The following is a 20370-nucleotide window of genomic DNA, read 5'->3' as shown; positions in this document are numbered from 1 at the left end:
ACTAAATAGCTCCCTGTAATAACGGTTCTCTTCACTGAAACCCCTCTTATTTTCTTTCAGAACATTTTTGTTCTCAACAATTCAGAGAGCAAGTAGATTCCATTTTCATTGTTTTCTCCCTTGAAACTCAGAAGCAGGAAGGGTTTTGCCGCTCACGAAACGATCTGCCTGCTTAGACTGACTTGAAGTTTCCCATGCTGAGTCATCCTGGGAATGTCGCAAAGCACATGGCTTCAAAAGTTCTCAGAAACTCTTTAAACTTCAGTTCATCAAACACACTCAGATTCTAGCATATAGCAAGACGTACTGCATGGATTTCCCCCTATTGCTTTTAGCTCATAACTTTCCATTTAAATCTTCCAAGTATTTACCCTTTCACCTAACAATTTTCCTTTTGATCAAACCGGTTTTTTTTTTTCCCATGATGAAGCCATCCAAGACAAGTTTTTCAAATGTGGCACAAACCACAGGAAAGCCCTATGTCCACAGATTTCCTAGTTATTAAAGTCAATTAATCCCCAGAAGTGTTCAATTCAGTCTTTATTAGTATATTTTCACTGATTATCAACTGTTAACGGTTCCAATTTCTAAATGTACATTACCTTATGATTAAAAATAATAACTTTATTTTCCCTTGGAAGAAATATAACCAAAAAAGAAAGAAATATAACCAAAATTCTTGGTAAATAAAATCACATATTTGTATCTTTTTTCCCCTTATCTTTTTTAAAAATAATACCTTACTTTTATTTTTTAAAGTTTTTAACTTTTTATTGGAGTATAGTTGATTTACAATGTTGTATTAGTTTCTGCCATACAGCGAAGTGAATTTGTTATACATATACATATATTCACTCTTTTTTTAGATTCTTTTCCCATATAGGCCATTACAGAGTATTGAGTAGAGGTCCCTGTGCTATACAGTAGGTCCTTATTAGAGTAGTGTGTATATGTCAGTCCCAATCTTCCAATTTATCCCTCTCCCCATACCCCCTCACTAATTATTAGAGAAATAATTAGAGAACTACAAATCAAACCTACAATGAGGTATCACCTCACACGGTCAGAATGGCCATCATCAAAAAATCTACAAACAATTAATGCTGGAGAGGGGATGGAGAAAATGGAACCCTTCTACACTGTTGGTGGGATTGTAAACTGGTACAGCCACTATGGAGAACAGTATGTAGGTTCCTTAAAAAACTAAAAATAGAGCCACCATATGATCCAGCAATCCCACTCCTGGGTATATATCTGGAGAAAACCATAATTCGAAAGGATACATGCACCCCAATGTTCACTGCAGCACTGTTTACAATAACCAAGACATGGAAGCAACCTAAATGTCCATCAACAGAGGAATGGATAAAGAAGATGTGGTACATATATACAATGGAATATTACTCAGCCATAAAAAAAGAATGAAATAATGCCATCTGCAGCAACATGGCTGGACCTGGAGATTGTCATACTGAGTGAAGTAAGTCAGACAGAGAAACACATATATCATATAATACCATTTATATGTGGAATCTAGAAAGAGGGTACAAACGAACTTATCTACAAAACAGAAACAGAGTCACAGATGCGGAAAATAAACTTATGACCCCCTTATCTTCTACTATATTATCGCACTTTACCAGTTCTGTTTGAAAGAAAATTTTCAAACCTCAGAATTTGCTGAGTCAGTTTTTCTACTTCCTTGCCACCTTCCTACTGGTGTTTTTTTGTCAATAGCTACATGTGCCTCTCTGCTACGTTCTCAGAAAAGACATTAATTTCCCCACATCCTCTCTCAGCTTCTGCACAACCCGCTTCCTGCTCCTCTCACCCAACACTGCTGCTGGAAGTTATCCTGGCCCTACTGATCAAAGAAGGAAAGTGAAATCAATCTCTCTCTCTCTTTCTCTCTCTCTCTTTCTCCCATTTACCTTTTAGAAAAACAATTGCATAGGAATTTAGAAAGACCCAAACATAAGATGTTTTCCAAATTTAACCAAAATTATAAAAGCTACATCTTTTTATTTTTGCCTTGAGGTGCACAGAATAAAGGGATTTTCATGTAGGAAACGTAAATGCATTGTGATGTTTTAAGAAAAAAAAATCAAAATGTAGCTGGGCCAGACATGGTGCAAGTCTTAGATGGGATCCCTCAATCTTGACCATCAGAGACTGTCATCTAGGGTCTCTTATGTCTAGTTCATTCTAAAACACATTCTAACTCACTTCCAAAATTTAGCTTCTTAAACCACTCTTTCTGTTCTGTACCTCATTCCTTATCCCATTTCTCATGACTCTCTTTGCTAGAAATGTCATAGCCCAAATCATCAGGTTGTTTCCTCTTATTTATGTCAGCTAATATCCATTCCCTCAGTGAATCATCAAATATTTATCAAAAATCTACCGTGTACCAGGAACTATTTTAGGTGTTAGGGCTACAGATTTGTACAAGACAGTTAAGAAAGAGTCATACTAATAAATATATAACATAATAGCAGAAAGCGATAAAGCTTAAAACAAATAAATTGGCATAAGGGAATAGAAAGTTAAGGGGTGGAGAGACTGTCTTAGAAAATGTCCTAGAGAAGTGCTGTCAAAGGAAAAGACATGAGAAGGGAGACTTTAGTGAAGCCAAGGGGGGCGAGACAGTCAAAAATCTTGGGGTAGCACATTGCAGTCTTGGGGAGTAGAGTGTGGTTCAGCAAGAGGGAGGCCCCAAGGAAGGATTAAGTTTGGCAAGTTCAAGGATGGCCAGAGTGGAGTCGGGGGGAGGGGTAGAAAAGGAGGATGCAGAGCTTACCAGGACAGATCATTTAGGTCCCTTTAGGCAGTGGCAAGGAGTTAGGAATTCATTTGGCATTTATCTTCCAAATTATATTTGGAAATATATTTGGACTTCATTCAGTTACTGGAAGACACTGGAAAGTCTTAAGCAGGGAAACAACTTGAACTGACTTGGATATATATTTTGGTCTCCCTGGCTGGGGTGTGGGAAATTGACTGCAGGGGCAGCAAGAGTGCGGGAAGACTCCTCAAGTCATCCCTGTCTCTCCTGGTCACACAGCCTTGGATGTTTCTCAGATGTGGCTCCGACACTACCTCTTAGCAGCTCACTCTCTGGCCACCTTAAATCACAGCCTCCTACCTCACGTCTCCTACCTGACTCGAACCCGAGACTCTGCCATCCTCCTGCTGCTTCAACAGGACACTCCTCGGCAAGTCCCTGCTGCTGGGGACCAATCCACACCTTCACAGACAATTTATACGTACAGGAATACAGTAATGCAGGCTTCTGGTGCTGGTGGAATACAGTCTAAAGCCCCCCCTTTACCCAAAAAATACCACCAGGGCACTGGAATATTCTAGAATTTTTGCTTATTTCTTACATTTGACATTCCTGGTTTTTCAATGAGCCTAGAATTTCAAGCTCGCCGCAGTTTAAATCACCCAAGCTCAATGAGCATACGTATAAAAACAATTTTGTTTTAGTATCACTTTTAGAAAAATTTTGAATAAAGCAAATGCTCTGTCCTAAACTTCTACATCAAACAATCTGAATAGTTATACGAACCCACTAGAAAATAGAGACATCATTCTTGAAAAGTCTTGGAATTGTACCTTATCCATAGCTTGAAATGACAGAAACATTCCAATCGATTTTGCACAGGTCAAAGAAAACCACGTTTTTGCAAACATCTTCAAACCTCATGTCCCTTACTTATTTACAATGCCAGATATGTGCAGGCTTCTGGTGCTGGTGGAATGCAGCTGACCTCGTCGAAACCTTTCTGGCTGTTCAGTTACACTTTGAAGTTGTTAAAATTTTCCAGAGCAAATATCCCAAATTTCTGATAACACGAGGTACATTATGTACAGCAAATGCACTAGGTTAAAAGAGAGTTAAGCTCTTGGAAACAAAATGGTAGTTTTTAGTCATAAAAACTACCCCCATTATCCCTACTGAATAAATGAAAATTATATAGTAGGGGGAAGGGGAGGCTTTGAAAGCAGGATAAGGTTCCTCATGACTTTCCTTGTGAACTGGGGCCTCAGATCAGCCTGCAATGGACATCAGAGAGATTCACGTTACCCCAGTGGGATAAATAATGAAACACAATGCATAATTGTCAGTAAGTTCTTAGAACCTTCTCAGACCCAGGCTACCATGCAGAATGCATTCCCTCAGGCTCCCTAGGGTCACGAGGGAGGTAACCAAGTGTTGGGATGAGTAAATAGACATGATTGTACCAAACTCCTGTCATTATAACAACCCTCTAGAAAAACTGGAATTCCATTCTGCTCAGCTGCTTTCCCAGCTCTGTTAGGAAAGAATAAATGGTCTTTGCAAACAGCAATCCTGAGCATGTATTTAAATTTAGCTTCTCATCTTACAGTTCAACCATAGACCTGGCTGCAGAATTAACTTTGGAAATAAGTACTCTTTTATTCTCGTTTACCTGAAAATATTCCTGTATTATGAAAAATGCTTAATGAAATGTAGTATTTACAAAAGAGAGGTAGTGACACAGAAGGTCCAGTTACATTACAGTTATAGAACTAGCAGGGACCTGGTACCACAGGGTGGAAATGGACGCTGCTTCGTATGAGACAGGCATCAAACTCTCCAACTTTAGGGACCAGTGAGATTTCACTTCACAATACCAAGGGGTGAAGGAACTCTAAGGATGTCCCAAACTGTGGAAGGGTGAAGGCAGGCTGTTTCCTGTTACTCCTGCCTGTTTGTTCAACTACAAGGGCAATCAGGGACTGAAAAAAAATAATGTCATTTCCCAAAGTGCCTAACTTTTTTTGGGAGTGGTTCACAATTTTGCCCATATAAAACAGTTGACCCAGCACCAGCCCAGGAGACATGAGTATGGCCCAGACTTGCCAATGGCCAGCTGAGTATGTGACCAAAGGCCTTGGCTAATTATCCTATTTAAGGTCATTCTCCTGCTCCCCACATCGCCCAGCACACATTCTCTTTATTTCCTTCATGGCACTTAATAAAAGTTTTAATTATTTTTATTTTCTTATTTATTTACTGTCTCTACTACCAATATATAAATTACATAAGGGCACAAAACAAGTGTGTCTTGTTCAACTTTCTATTTCCCGGAACCTAGCACCCGTCTGATACAAAATAAAAATGTAATAAATATCTGTTGAATGAATGAGTCTTTGAATTTATTTTTCTCAACTGTGAATTGGGGGGAATACTATCACCTTCATAAGATTTTTTTTAATATCAAATGAGATTATACATTGAAAGCTTTTTATGAGTAAATGTATAATTAAAATGATCTGTTATTGCTGTTTACTCCACATAAAAGCCTTCTAATTCTAGAGAGAATAACATCTCTCTCTCTCTATCACCAATTTAAAATATCCTCAGTTTTGCTTAATGTAACAGAGAGTTGTTAAACATAGGTTTCTGGTTAAACTAACCTTCAGGTTGTATCTAAATTACCTAAAAATAGGCAAATAGATGGGAGGAAATTATTTATTTTGTATTTTATGATACAATAGTTAAAGTGTAACACCACTTATAAGGCAATCTGTTATCTGAGTTCAGACACAATTCTTCATTAATTGAAGGAATGAACTTGAACTGTTTATGGTACACTATCTTTTTGTCTCACATTTATAGGAAAATGCATTTGAATTCCATTTTTGTCGGGAGCAGGATGTTAAACTTTAATTCAGTACCTCTTTGGAAAGGAAAGACATTTAAAATACAAACCAGGGTTTTTAAGCCACAGTTGTTAGTGCATGGACTATTTAGAGAATTTCCTAAGTGTCCTGATTAATAAGGCATGTCATCCAAAAAAATCTTTGCTGTCCCTTTGGGAATTCCAGCTATTTAGGGTTACATAATACTACTTCAATACATATGTATCTGACCGTTAGTCAACTGCACAAATGTCACCATTTCAGCTAGTTGTTCTCAGAAACAAGCATAAATATCAGGGATAGAAAAATAATTTTATTGCTGTAACAAACCCAGCCAGATCTATGCTTATCTGTGTTGAAAGACCAATTGCGTAGAAGAAGTTCCAATTTTTATTTTTAGGAGACTATGAGAAAAGCATCCAAAAGGACATCCACGGGACATTTCTTCTGCGTTTTTATTTAAAATAGGCATTTCATTGCTTCCGAATTTAGTCATTTTGTGCATTCTAACTAATATCATTTTGAGAAGTGCTTCTTAGAATTAGTCGTATTTTGTCATTAAAATCTAGTTCAGATCAGTTCCATTCCATTCACAGACACATTGATTAAGCACTTCCTATGTGTTAATTTAAACACTGCTGTGGGACACAGGGCAGCACAAAGAAGCTCACACTGCAGCGAGGGGAAATCTACTCACTTCATGTAGGACAGTATAGTTTGTGCAACAATAGAAGAAGGACAGGATGCTTTTAGGGGGCCAGGGAAGGAGCGCTTCTTCAGCACCAACAGAGCAGGTCAAGGAGAAATTCCTGGGGCAAGTTCACCATCCCTGCATCCTGGAGGGTGAATTCTTACTGAGCCCTAGGTAGTCATTAATCAAGCAATCCCATTACTGTCTCTAGCAAAGCCTTTCTTGATTACATTTTAAGAACGCATTTTTAATACTTAGATCTTTACATTTCCCCTTCTCATGTTTTCCATGTAGCATTCCAGACACAATATTTCCAACATCTGCAAACCAATAATTGAACTATTCCCTTCTGTCTCCTACCTTTCACAAAAGGGTCTGAAAGACAGAATATGTTTAGGAAGAAACTTTTTTTTTAGGAAGGAAATTTTTGATTTGCCTTTGCTCTTCTGATTGTTACTTAGGTTGCTGGAATCTCCAGGACAAATTCAAAGGATCCTGGAGTTCTGGGCAATAACAGAATTACATTTACTAAGCCTCCATCTGGTTCTCTAGTCATTCCTGTGTCTGTCTTCTTCCCATATTTAACTGTTTCTTCCTTCTGTTCTAAGCTTTGATTACTCTGCTGACACCAAAACTGTAGTGTTCTTGGGCATTTCTTAATTTCCTCAAGAAATAATTAATTTAAATGAAACATGGAGTCTTTTTAATCTAATGTTCATACTTATCCCTAATGCTTACCTTTCACAAAAACTAAGATCAAAATACTTTGGACTCTCCATGTTTTACACAGCTATAGTTAATGGCAGGATGAGACTGCAAAGGAGCAGCCAGCGATTTGGGCTGTGAAATACTGGGTAGTCATCTAGGGATGACCCCAGGAAGACTGTAGAAAAAAATGGTATGCAAACCTTTTTGAGTCTGTGGACATATGCATTTTTTCAGAGGACAGAACTATAGCTCTCATCCAATTCTCAGAGAGGTCTAAGACAGAGGAAAAAAGGTTAAGAATCATTTGATTGGAAGTAATGATACTCACATAACTAAAGGTACTTAAAATCATTTGTAGAGTGACAATGCTGGTGCATCTCTCACCAAGTTCTCCTTTCTCTTTCAATTCTTATTTATTTTCTCTCTCTGAGTTTAGTCTTTTGTCTCCTGATATTCATAAGAGCCAATCCAGAATCCAAAAAGTTAGGAAATCACCAGGCACAGAGGTACTACCAAATTTGTATGATTTTAAGTCTAATGGAGGATGACAGAAAAGAGACTTGAGTATGGGAGGAGCTGGGTCATCTATGCTCTTCTTCATCTCCCTCAGTCCCTCAGTAATTCAGGATACCTGTGGAGGATCCTGATTCTCTCCTTCTAACCTCCACACTCCCCTCCTCTTCCCCAAGAACACACTTTGCCATCCGGGTATTGTGTTTCAGCTGCAATCAACGGGCAACCATTTTGTAAATCCACATCCTACATTACCTCCCACTCAAAGTGCTCGGATCAGATAGGGCAATGAAGTGAGAAGATGGTGGTATTTTGGAAAACACACTTGAACATAAACCTTCACATTTATATGAAGCTCTTCCTTCACAGCTCTCACCTGAGGATGACTCATTGCTCAAAACCATTGTAGAGCATCTTCAGGTCTGGCTTAGTCTCACTGGTATAAAGCAAATGTTCTTGGTGTTGGTTGCAGTTTGGAATAAAAGGGAGATTTAAAAACTACCGATGCCAGAATTCCCTGGTGGTCCAGTGGTTAGGACTATGAGCTCTCACTGCCAAGGGCCTGGGTTCGATCCCTGGTCGGAAACTAAGATCCCACAAGCCGCATGGCCAGGCCAATAAAAAGAAAAAGTAATTTAAAAAAATAATAAAAGATGAAAATTACTGATGCCAATATCCTAACATGAAGATTCTGATTTAATTGGGCTAAAGCAATGGTTCTTACACTGGGCCATGCATCAAAGTCACCTGAGAATATTTTTAAAGATACATACAACTGTTCCCTAACTCCAGACAACTGAATATGAATCTCTAGGAATAAGATCTACACAACTGTAGTCTTCAGAACTTCTCAGGCAATTCTGATATACAATAAGAGGTCAAGATTCACTGCTCTGCATTCACACTTCATCATTTGTTCAAAATATTAACAGCCTAAACCCTCAGAAAGTAGGCATAGAGGGAATTTACCTCAACATAATAAAGGCCATATATGACAAACCCACAGCCAACATCGTTCTGAATGGTGAAAAACTGAAACCATTTCCACTAAGATCAGGAACAAGACAAGGTTGCCCACTCTAACCACTATTATTTGACATAGTTTTGGAAGTTTTAGCCACAGCAATCAGAGAAGAAAAAGAAATAAAAGGAATCCAAATAGTAAAAGAAGAAAGCTGTCACTGTTTGCAAATGACATGATACTATACATAGAGAATCCTAAAGACTCTACCAGAAAACTGCTAGAGCTAATCCATGAATTTGGTAAAGTAGCAGGATACAAAATTAATGCACAGAAATCTCTTGCATTCCTATACATTACTGATGAAAAATCTGAAAGGGAAATCAAGGAAACACTCCCATTTACCATTGCAACAAAAAGAGTAAAATACCTAGGAATAAACCTATCTAAGGAGACAAAAGACCTGTATGCAGAAAACTATAAGACACTGATGAAAGAAATTAAAGATGATACAAACAGATGGCAAGATATACCATGTTCTTGGATTGGAAGAATCAACATTGTGAAAATGACTGTACTACCCAAAGCAATCTACAGATTCAATGCAATCCCTATCAAACTACTAATGGCATTTTTCACAAAACTAGAACAAAAAATTTCACAATTTGTATGGAAACACAAAAGACCCCGAATAGGCAAAGTAACCTTGGGAAAGAAAAGAAAAGCGGAGCTGGAGGAATCAGGCACCCTGACCCCAGGCTATACTACAAAGCTACAGTAATCAAGACGTATGGTACTGGCACAAAAACAGAAATATAGATCAATGGAAGAGGATAGAAAGCCCAGAGATAAACCCACGCACATATGGTCACCTTACCTTTGATAAAGGAGGCAAGAACATACAATGGAGAAAAGACAGCCTATTCAATAAGTGGTGCTGGGAAAACTGAACAGCTACATGTAAAAGAATGAAATTAGAACACTCCCTAACACCATACACAAAAATAAACTCAAAATGGATTAAAGACCTAAATGTAAGGCCAGACACTATCAAACTCTTAGAGGAAAACATAGTCAGAACACTCTATGACATAAATCACAACAAGATCCTTTATGACCCACCTCCTAGAGAAATGGAAATAAAAACAAAAATAAACAAATGAGACCTAATGAAACTTAAAAGCTTTTGCACAGCTTTTAAAGGAAACCATAAACAAGACGAAAAGACAACCCTCAGAATGGGAGAAAATATTTGCAAATGAAGCAACTGACAAAGGATTAATCTTCAAAATATACAAGCGGCTCATACAGCTCAATATCAAAAAGGCAAACAACCCAATCCAAAAATGGGCAGAAGACCTAAACAGACATTTCTCCAAAGAAGATATACAGATTGCCAACAAACACATGAAAGAATGCTCAACATCACTAATCATTAGAAAAATGCAAATCAAAACTACAATGAGTAATAGTAATATTAGAATATTAGAATATTAGTAATCTATTAGTTTCTTCATTTCCAATCTTTATTTAAAATGTACCTTTGCACTACGAAAAACTTAACTTATTTTATAGCATTGTTCCAAAAAATAATAAAAATGCAACTAGATTTTGAAGTAAGCTTAATAAAATTTATCATGACCATTGTTGAATATTAGTATGACAAATGATATATAAAAATAAGGAGAAATAAGTGGGGCTATAGGTAGGGGCAGGGTTGGTTTCCTGTTGATTGTTGGGTGATGGGTGCATTTGGGGCTTATTATAATATTTTATCTATCTTTGTATAGGTGTGAAATTCTCCACAATATGAAGTTTAAAAAATACTACACATTAGAAAGGGTTACCATATATTTTTTACTTAATGCCGGTTTAAAAGAAAGTCAGAAACAGTTTTTTTTCTTTGAATTGATTCTTAAATTTGTCCTCTCCTCTTCATTTTCCTTGTCCCAGCTGCCCTAGTTCAGACATTCATTACCTGGTCCCTGGATTCCTGCAATCAACTCCTACCTAATACCTCTTACCTCGACATCTCCCCAAATTCATCCCTCTTACCATCGTCATGCTATTCTTTATGCCATTCCAACATCCATAAACTATTCAAAGCCATTCTGCATGTAAATTCCTCTGTCCTATTTTTAAATGTTTCCTACCCTTTGGCTCAAACTCTTTATTTCACTTCTGTCTAATCTACTAGATTCTAGAAAGTCCAGTCTCTTCATTCATCTAAAGATGCCATGTTCATTCTTGTTGTATATGGACAATACTTCTCTTTTCCACGTAGTCCGATTCTACAAATCTTTTTAAGATTGATTCATTTCCCTAAATAATTGTTTATTTTGGGACCTTGAAATAAATAGATTTGGAAAGATATATAACTTGCATAATCTTAAAAAATACACATGTATCTTAAAATACATCTGATCTTTAAAAACACATATATAATATACATGTTTTTCATCTTAATAAGCCTATGATGTTTACTTAATTGGACCAACTTGATAGTGTCAATTACAAAGGCGGTGATCGTTTGGATATTCACAATGAAAGTATCTAATAGAATTCTTTGCTTCCTCCAGTCTAGTTTTTGGCTTTAAATCTAAACCAAATTTGATAAATTCTATCATTTTAAGGTATAACTTAGAGGTAATGTTTTACCTTTTGGTTGGTTCAAAGTATCTCTAAAGATAAACAACCAAATGATAAAGATGATGAAAAATATACGATGGATGTTCTTCCTTGTTTTTCTTACAGTTTGGAATCCAGTGCCCTTTTGAGATGCCTTTGCCTGCTGTGGACTAAGGCTGACTAGAAACTGGTGAGCCAGCTGACTCCCTAAGCATTTCCTCTGGGGCCATTGTCCCCCATACAATGATTTCCATAAAGCCCTGTTTGGGTTAACCTCAAAGGAATGCTGTTTGCCTGGGGCCAAGACCTCTACGGAACATCCTTGAAAATCAGCAGTGCAGCAGGGGGTACAATATCAATCTACAGAGCAATACAAGGGCCTCTTGATGGGATAAAAACATCTTAGGTCCAAGGCATCATGAGATTAGGGGTAAAATTGGATTTCTACTTTAAAAAAATGCAATCATGTTATCTAATAGAGGGTCTCTGTTCTCATTTAAAAATTTTACTTTGCCCAGAATATTTCTACTCTAAAACACTGAATATTATAGTACTTTAATTTCTATCAGGTTAAATTAGATTTTTGCAGACGGACCTTACCACTCTTTCTGGTTTTCTTGAGGTCCTAGCTACTCAAATATCTAGCAAAATTTGTGGACAGCCTTCCCACTGATGTGTGAGTAGTCCACTTTGAAAACCTCTATGTAGTCCTGGAGTGACTTCTACATGCAATTTAATGACCCCACCGTTCTTAGCCCCCCTTTTGTTTGTAAACTCTTCCTTTAGCGTCCTTGACACTACTCTCCTGCTTCTCCTACCTCTTCGACTTCACAATCCTTTCTCAGTCCACCTATTCATGTTGATTTTTTAAAAATATAGTCGACACATGCACAACAAACTCTCTCGCTCTGTTCACTTTTAATTGCTTTTCTACATCTTCCAGTCACCAGCCTCATTTTCTCCCAACAAGCTCTCTCCTGGTTTCATTCCCTGCAGTGTTCTGTCTGGTCACGTCTGAGATACTCTCTTAGCCTCAACTCCTTTCTCAAAAAAACAACTCTTTCTGGCAAGGATGTGGAGCAAAAGGAACTCTCCTCACTGACTGCTGGTGAAAATGCAAAATGATACAGCCTCTTCAAAGACAGTTTGGCATGAAAATCAACAGGTCAGATCTTGTCAACTTCCTTTCTCACTACCTATAACCGTATTGGCATCTGTTCCCACTCCACCCCCTTATTCCTTCCATCTACATGAAAGAGGGGCCCCTCCTTCTGTCCAAGGTCAGCCTCTCTATCGTACTTTAGGTCCCATCCTCTTTGTCTGCAGTGGCCCTACCCCATCACTCATACTTATTCTTCTAGTATGTCCTTAGTCTCTCCCTCTCTCAACTGGTTTCCCCTCTTAGCATAAACATGTTCAAATTGTTTCCCATCTTAAAGGAAAAAAATCTCGTCTTTGACCCCATCACTCTTCCAGTGATTGGCAAGCTATAAGCATCATTTGGCTGTAGTGGTCAGGACATTCTAATTGCAAGTGAAAGAAAACTCAAACTGAACTGGCTTAGACAAAAAGGGGAATTTACTTACTCCCATAACACAAGAAAGTGGTGAAACACCAAAGTATGAGAAGAGCAGAGATTCGGCCAAGACTCAGGAACAATCAGAGACTCATTTGTTGCCTGGATTCTCTACCTTGGCTCTACATCTCTCTGCATTTGGCTTCATTTTCTCTTAATACAGTTGCACTTTCTTCACATTTTAGGACCTTGGGTCCCTGAATTTTACCACACACAGCTTCTATCATCAGGGAGGGTCTAAACTCTATTGTCTGAATCTCACATTAAAATCCCTAGAAAAGGCACCAGTTGACTTAGTTGGTCCCCAGGACTCAACATGGACAAATCACCATGGCAAGGGTAATGTCCAAGGCAGTCAAGAGCCTGCCTCTAGGTCAATCAGCTGAGGTCAGGAAGAGGTCATATGCTACCGTGGCAGCCCTGTGGTAGCCATGTGAAAGGTGGCAATTCCAAGTAGGATAAGAGAAATGCCAGCAGACAGTATCACAGATATCTGCCAGAGGAACCTGCCCTGAAATATAACCTTCCTTCCCACTCAACTGAAACACTTCTGATGAAACAACATTACCTCTACATTACTGGTTACAATGGAAAACTTTTCTTCCCTTAGCATATAGCAGCTATCATTTACCATTTATCACTGTTGACAGCCCCTCCCCCTTCCCGAAAGTCACTCATCCCTGATTTATGTGAAACCCTCTGGTCCCAGGAACCTCAACTCTGGCAATTCCTCCACTCTGTATATTATAGACTTCCTTTCCTCTGCTTGTTCCTCTTTCCCCAGTAGTCCCTGGGACATATAAGCCCTTTGGTTTATTGTAATAGCTTCATATGATTTGCTCTGGTTGGATACTTATCTCCCTTAATTTATCTTAATCACTGCTAATAGGGTGAATATTATGGAAATTGGGTCCAAATCTGTGTACTCAGAGAGTTGTTCTCTATAGTTTTTCACATAATACTCAAATTTCTGAGTTCAGCACACTTCATGGTCTGGACCCCGCTTACTGTCTCTTTCCCCCTTTTATTCCTGCCCTTTTTATCATCACTTACTGCAGTTTTTACACCTCTCTCTTCTCTGGGAACAGAACCTCTCTGCTTCTGCTTCTTTTTTAAAGATTTTCTTCTAACTCCCAGTTTTCCTTCAAAATTTAGTTCAACAGAAATGTATTATTCAACAGATGATTTTGGGGGGGAAGACTATATTTAAGGCTGAAAATTAAGTTACATCTTTACCTTTTAAAAATCACAATCAATCCCAGATGCACCTAGAAAGATTTTAAAATTTTGAAAACAAAGGAAAATGAGAAAATTAAGAGTTTGTTAGTGAATAGTTACATTTATAAATGTAAAGATATATAAAGATTAATTATGTATAAAATTGATTTTTAAAATTTAAAAAGACAATATTTAAAGATTTAATCGAGTAATAGTTTAGATTTTTGTTAGTTCAAACAAAAAATATTAAAAGGCAAATGACAAACTAGAGAAATATATAAAACAGATCTTCTCTCATTATTCACAATATATAAATAGATTTTGAAAATTAAGGCACTATGACCTAGGAGAAAAAAACTTTCAAAAGACATAAATGAACATAGATATTCTTATTTTGAAAATGAAAATAAATAGACCAAAAATTTAATATCAGTTACCACTAAGTGGCTAAGGTAGAGGTAATTTTTAGTTGTTATTTTATTCTGTTCTGTACTCATTTTTCCATAATTAAATTATATTTTACTGATAAAAATATAAATGTAAACTATGCATAAAATTGTTCTGACTGCAGTATTAAAAAATGGTGAAAAATTGGAAAAAACCAATGCCCAAGAAGAGTCAAGGACTAAGTCTTCTCAAAAAGGTTTCCATCACATGCTGGAGTAGGTTCTAACTTCTCAGTGTGGCTAAAAAAGTACTTCCACTTGCATTAATTTTATCTCACCAACTATTTAGCTGTGGTTTTCTTTGTAGTAAAATGTAGAGATGTGACTGCTACAAGTCCTAAGTTTGAATGAAAAAACCAGAGTATCAATATCCTTATAGTGAAGATATCAAGTTCATGTAGACAGGGGCACAACAGCTACTCTAAACCTTCATTTCAGTCTGCGTCATTAGACAGTCTTGATAAACTCCCACTTTAGTGAGAAAATAGAAGCCATCAGGTGTGAACTCCATCAGATTAACTCATTATTTATCATCCATTTGATAATCTCCTTAAAAACCACTATATGAAGGCATGGAGAATTGCAGAAGCAGGTTTTGAGCACCTTACCATGTACAAAGCACTGCCCTCTGCAATGATCCCCAAGCTCCAATAAGAACATGGACTTCAGGGAGCTATCTGGGTGTGCAAAGCCAAGTTAAATCCTATTTTTAGAGCAGAGACTTGAAGCCAAATTTCTTTGACTCCCAAAACCCAAGTATGTTATTCCCACAACACCGTTGACTCTAGCTTTAAAAATTCTATTTGAAACCAAAAGAAATCTAGTTCAATCAAAGGCAAATCTCTCTTCTGCTTTTCTCAAAGATTTTTGTCTAGCACATCAGAGACTTTTGGGAGAATTAGACTAGTTGATCACTGAAAGCAAAACTGAATGTGTCTTGCAAGACACTATTAAGTAGTCTTGTTAAGGTTTAGATATTTTTAGGACAAAAGCATTTATGTGTTCTCTCACAACTAGTACCCATTCCTTTCTAATGGCTATTAAAAAAGTTAGAAATTCACCAGATGTATTTGATACAGAGATATGTTTTAAAAGTTTTCTGGAGCTGAAAATGAATTTAATTGACCTTAAAATTTTTGGGGTGGTCATCCAATAGGAAATACAATAATTAAATTAAATTAAATCCATCCCTATTCTTAGATGAATGCAAAGACTGTATAAAATCTATGAAGTTATCATCAGTGTTATTATTACTATACATGTGGTTATTATAATAAAAGCCTCAAATAAATCCCCAGTTTAAATACACATTCTTTACACACATTACACATATTTGTTACACTCAGAGTTGTAAGCGATGTTGAAACTTTAATAAATTTTTTTTTTTTAATTTAGAAAAGCTTATTTAGTTATGTTAAGGCTTTTAAAGAATGGTCTTAGATTGTATTCTCCATCCTGTAACCACATAGGACTTGTTTAAACATTTGCTCAAGTAAATGCTCGCTTTAAAGAACCATTTCTCACTCTTGCAAATGTGGAAACAAATCATTTGTATAAACTTGAAACTGCCTAGTGTGATTTTTATGGAAATAACAATGGCAGTTCAACAATGGAGCTGAGGGTGGAGGTGCCGGCAGTTATAAATACATCACTAATAACGTCAGTGTGTTTCCCTTGTCTTCCCCACAGCTATCTCTGGGGAAATAAAAACTCTGCTCCATGCTCACTTGAATTCCTGTCATTGTACTCTACACATTGGTCTCTCTGGTCTCAGGCTTATGACCTGTGGCTGAGGTTATCACTTTGTGTGTCACACACAGCCCCTGACATAGAATTGAAATCAGTGGAGAAGGGATTTTTTTTTTTTTCTTCTTCTATAGGAGAGGCAAATGATTCATGAGCTCAGCAATAAATCAGAGTAAACCAAAACAACTGAACAGTAGGACAAATCTTAGCTGGAAAAACTGGAGGTTTCCAGAGGAAACGATATTAAATATAAACCCTTTCCTATGTGTTGATAACTATATTTGCTTCAAGTTCCTAAACCATTGAAAGTGATGACACATCTAGCTTTACACCATGCCAAGTGGATCATTTCCTTCCTTCTCCCCTCTGCACCACACCCTCCCTCTGCCTAACATTTAAGAAAAAAGCTGAGGACAGCAAACTCTTCAAGATGATACCCTTGAACTTTAGTCTGACTTATCCTGGGAGATTTTTGCCCTTTTCTTTAGATAACACCTGTTCTAGAGAGAAGCAGGTGTGCAGTTTCTCTGCAGGGCTTCTGAATTTGGTTTCTCTGATGTTTCTACATGGATATAATAGCTCAGATACTTGTGGCTTTTAAGAGAGTCTTATTTTGTAATTATTAGTGCTTCAGACCTGAGTCAGGATTTGTGGCACGGTAAATCTCAGGAGATGACTGATGGTATAAATCGTGGTAAAGCATGACTCTCTTTCTCAGATCGTTCCAACAGCTGTGTCATATCTGAGTCTGTTTCTGATGCCTGCTTTGTCTCCTCAGATTGTGTTTTTTCTTGGCTTTTTGCATGACTCGTAGTAGTTTGTTGAAAGCTAGACATAATGTACCAGCTAATAGGAACTGAGTGAAAAAGGCCTTTAATGTGAGGTTTTCTATTGATCTGCTTTAGAAGTTGGGCTGTGTTTAATATTTGCTGTAGCTGTGGGTTCCAGAAACTTCAAATTCCTGTAGCATCCTTGATTTTTGTCTCCTCTATTGACTTGGTATTTCCTAAGTACTCTTCTTTAGAGAGTCTGAGCTTTGCAGCTTTCAGCTATAACCCACTGTTGTCATATGAGAGCCCAGTTTATGTGGCTTCTGTTCCAGGAGAACAGGCATTGGCTGCTTCCTCTCTGGATTTGCCTGTCTCTCCAGATTTTGGTGTGATAGTTTGCCCTGTGATTTCAGTTCTCTTATGGGTCCAAGAAAAGGTGTTGGTTTTCAATTTGTTAGGCTTTTTCTTGTTTTAAGGAAGGCAGTAATGACTTCTAAGCTCTTTATAAATGTTCGAGCTGAAAACAAGAGTCCACATTTCTGTCTTAGGAATCAGCAAGTAGGTGTATTTGTTTAATTTGTTTAATCAAAAAGAGCCCAAATGATTGTCCCAAGATCTTCCTGGGGTTTTTCCGTTTTTCTTTTGTTTTTAGCAACATCAGGAAGGATCTATATATTTTTAAAGCTAAAAATTAAGTCAGTTATACAAAACACAAAACGCACACACACATCAATGAAGCCATCAATCCCTGAGATCCAAGATATCAACGCAAGACAGTACTACCACAGCCCCCAGCTCTAATGCAGCAGGCTTCTAAGACAAAGAGCATTGAGTTCGCAGTAACCCTAAGGTATTCACTCAGTCATTCAATAGCTGCAACTTCTCCAAGATCTCACACTTGGAAATTTTCCTACCAAATCTCAACCTTCAGTTTACCAACTCCACTTATTTACCCAAGGCAGCTATAGCAAAAGTGGTTTATTCCTGGCTTTTTAAATCCAATCCCACAGCCTAGTAGTTCGGCCAAATTCATCCTAGCTTCTGAGATTGGCTCCCACCCAACTTGCAAGCACCAATCCTCTAAGATCTAGCTTAAGTGGATGACTTGCTGTTCACTAAAATATGCTTTGGCACCTTTATTCATACTGCTTCCACTGCCTGGGAATACTACGCCTTCCACTCTACCTTTTGAAATTCCGTTCATCTTTTAATTAATGAAAGCAGCTTCATTAATCTATCAACTGTATGTGAGTTTCTGTCTTTGAAGAACGCAGCCCTTTATTTATACCTCTATTATGCACTTACCATACTCTCTGCCTTTTATCTAAATTTAGGTTCACCTTCTTTATCTCCTCTGGTAAGTGAGCTCTAATTTCTTTTAAAATGTAATTTATATGTGGTGCCTTGTACGTTGTAAAAAATTGTCCATCTAATGCATGAAGGGAGGAGATTAAGTTTGTGCTGGGAGCAGTGAGTTCTTAAAGCCCACTGAATGATATCATCTCAGAATTGATGGGAATCTCACATGTCCGAGGCAGCATATTAGATGGATGCATTCAGAGAATGGATCCTACTGATAACCAGGCCCCTACTTTAGATTGACTCAGTATCCAGGGCCAAGAATTCTCCAACACTTTTTGAATAACACTCCCTTCGGAGCATCACGGCTTATGCTGGGGCTCATTGGACATCTTTCTGCCCACTCATACAACCTGGTAAATATTCCAAAAGTTTACTCCCCTAAAATTGGTATTTTAGCCTCCAAAAGATCTGGGAGTTTGAAATTTTACAGATGTCACTTTGCACTGTGTCCTCCTGACTGTTTAAGTGTGAAATGAGACAGATCGTTCCATGAGCTTCACTATTTAGATTCTAAGTGGCCATTTAGCCAGAGTTTGACCATCTCCAATGTTAGGGCTTCACTTTCTCAGGTTTTCTGAAATTTCCTGTGTCTCTCCCAAACTTGTTTCGCTGTAAAAGGACTGTATTACAGAAATTTAACAAAGTGCTGGTGGCTGTCTCTTTAGAAAACAATTTTCTTAAAATTTTCTAGAGACTTTCTAGAAAAATCTATTTACTTATTCAAAACTCTAGCATCCTAACTCAGGATAGTGGATATATTTCTGATCACTGAAGTCAATAAATAAATAAATAATGAAACGTAAAACTCCATGGAGGAGAAACTAAGATAATGAAGGGGAAGTTGAGGCTTCCATAAGGAAAGGTCAAAAATAATTAGAGCTCATAAAATCAGGAATGATAAAGCCTGAGAGGAGGATGAGATAAAAATGTATAAAACCATTAAGTTATTGAATAGAGAAAAAAAAAAAACATGGCTGAGTGACTAAATTTTAGAACAATAAAACTAGGGAACATCCTTTAAAGTTTGATTAAAATCAAAAGCAGTACTATTTATGAAATACTTAAACTGGTAAAACTACATCAATACACCTCCATGAAAAATTAAACAGGCTAAAGAAAAGGAATAGATGAGTTCCATGGATTATAAAGAGAAAAATGAAATCCTTGAGTATGTAAGAAACTTCCATTGTCATGGAAATTACCCGAACAGTAAGACTCCTTTAATGCCATGAGTTTTAACAATAGTCAAGCCTCTACAGAAGATTTAATATGATGAGATATGTATAATCTAATATGTTCAAGTTTGTCTGTATATTAGAGATAATTTAGATAAATCTCTGTTTCTCAATTATCATATCTACACAGCAAAATATTGCTCTGCAGGACAGGATTTTGTACATTTTCAGGTAGTTAAATCAAAGAATAGCTTTTGTAAAAGAAAGAGGAATATTTAACTAGAGTGTAAAACTACAATATGTAGCAGTTGCAGAAGTCAGGAATTGATTTCTATTTTAGACTGACTGATGTTGCCTTAAATGGCAGGCAAACCATTTCCAGCAAAAAAAGAACTTTTACCCTAGCAATAACTATTTAAGCAGATTTTTGCAAAAGCGTAATATTCCCTGAACTAATATTATTCATATAATTAGTGTAAAATAATTTAAGAATAATCAAGTCTGTTAGGAAAAAAATTTGTATAATTAGGAGAACAAATAATGTTTCCTTAAATAACAATGTTTCTGAAAACACCTTGATTCTCAATTTCCTTTTTCCACTGATTTCAATTAATAGGAAAAAAACCTTACTGATATTTTTGTTTTTACCTGCATGTTAGATGTGGGTAAACATAGTCATTACTAAGACTGGGTGCATTATTAATTCTTCGTATAGTGATGTCAGTTGGCCTTTATTTGCTGTAAACATTACTGAAAAATTATTCAGATTTTCACCCTTATTAATCAGTGCAATATGATCTAATCAAAGAAAAGGAGAAATATTATGAAAAGCCTGTTTGACTCATCTGAAACATATGTATAACCTAGGGGCTAACAAGTAGGCACTGGACTCAGGTTTCTTGG

At 37.0% G+C, this 20370-nt stretch overlaps 1 long non-coding RNA gene across 2 annotated transcripts in view; it reads right to left on the bottom strand.

Moving 5' to 3' along the window:
* LOC132352364 (uncharacterized) overlaps window positions 1–20370 on the bottom strand; it is an 88293-nt gene that overhangs the window by 43909 nt on the left and 24014 nt on the right. The window contains exon 1 of one of the 2 annotated variants that reach the window (XR_009498691.1): window positions 3160–3191. The exons of the other annotated variant lie outside the window; for it this stretch is intronic. This is a non-coding gene — a long non-coding RNA (uncharacterized LOC132352364). Of the gene's footprint in view, window positions 1–3159; window positions 3192–20370 lie in introns of those variants that run through there. 2 annotated transcript variants of the gene reach the window in all.

The sequence above is a fragment of the Balaenoptera ricei genome, chromosome 18 (assembly GCF_028023285.1).
Source record: "Balaenoptera ricei isolate mBalRic1 chromosome 18, mBalRic1.hap2, whole genome shotgun sequence".
NCBI classification, from domain to species: domain Eukaryota; kingdom Metazoa; phylum Chordata; class Mammalia; order Artiodactyla; family Balaenopteridae; genus Balaenoptera; species Balaenoptera ricei.
Note: the sequence above shows the minus strand (reverse complement) of the source record. Positions and strands in the feature narration are given on the sequence as shown.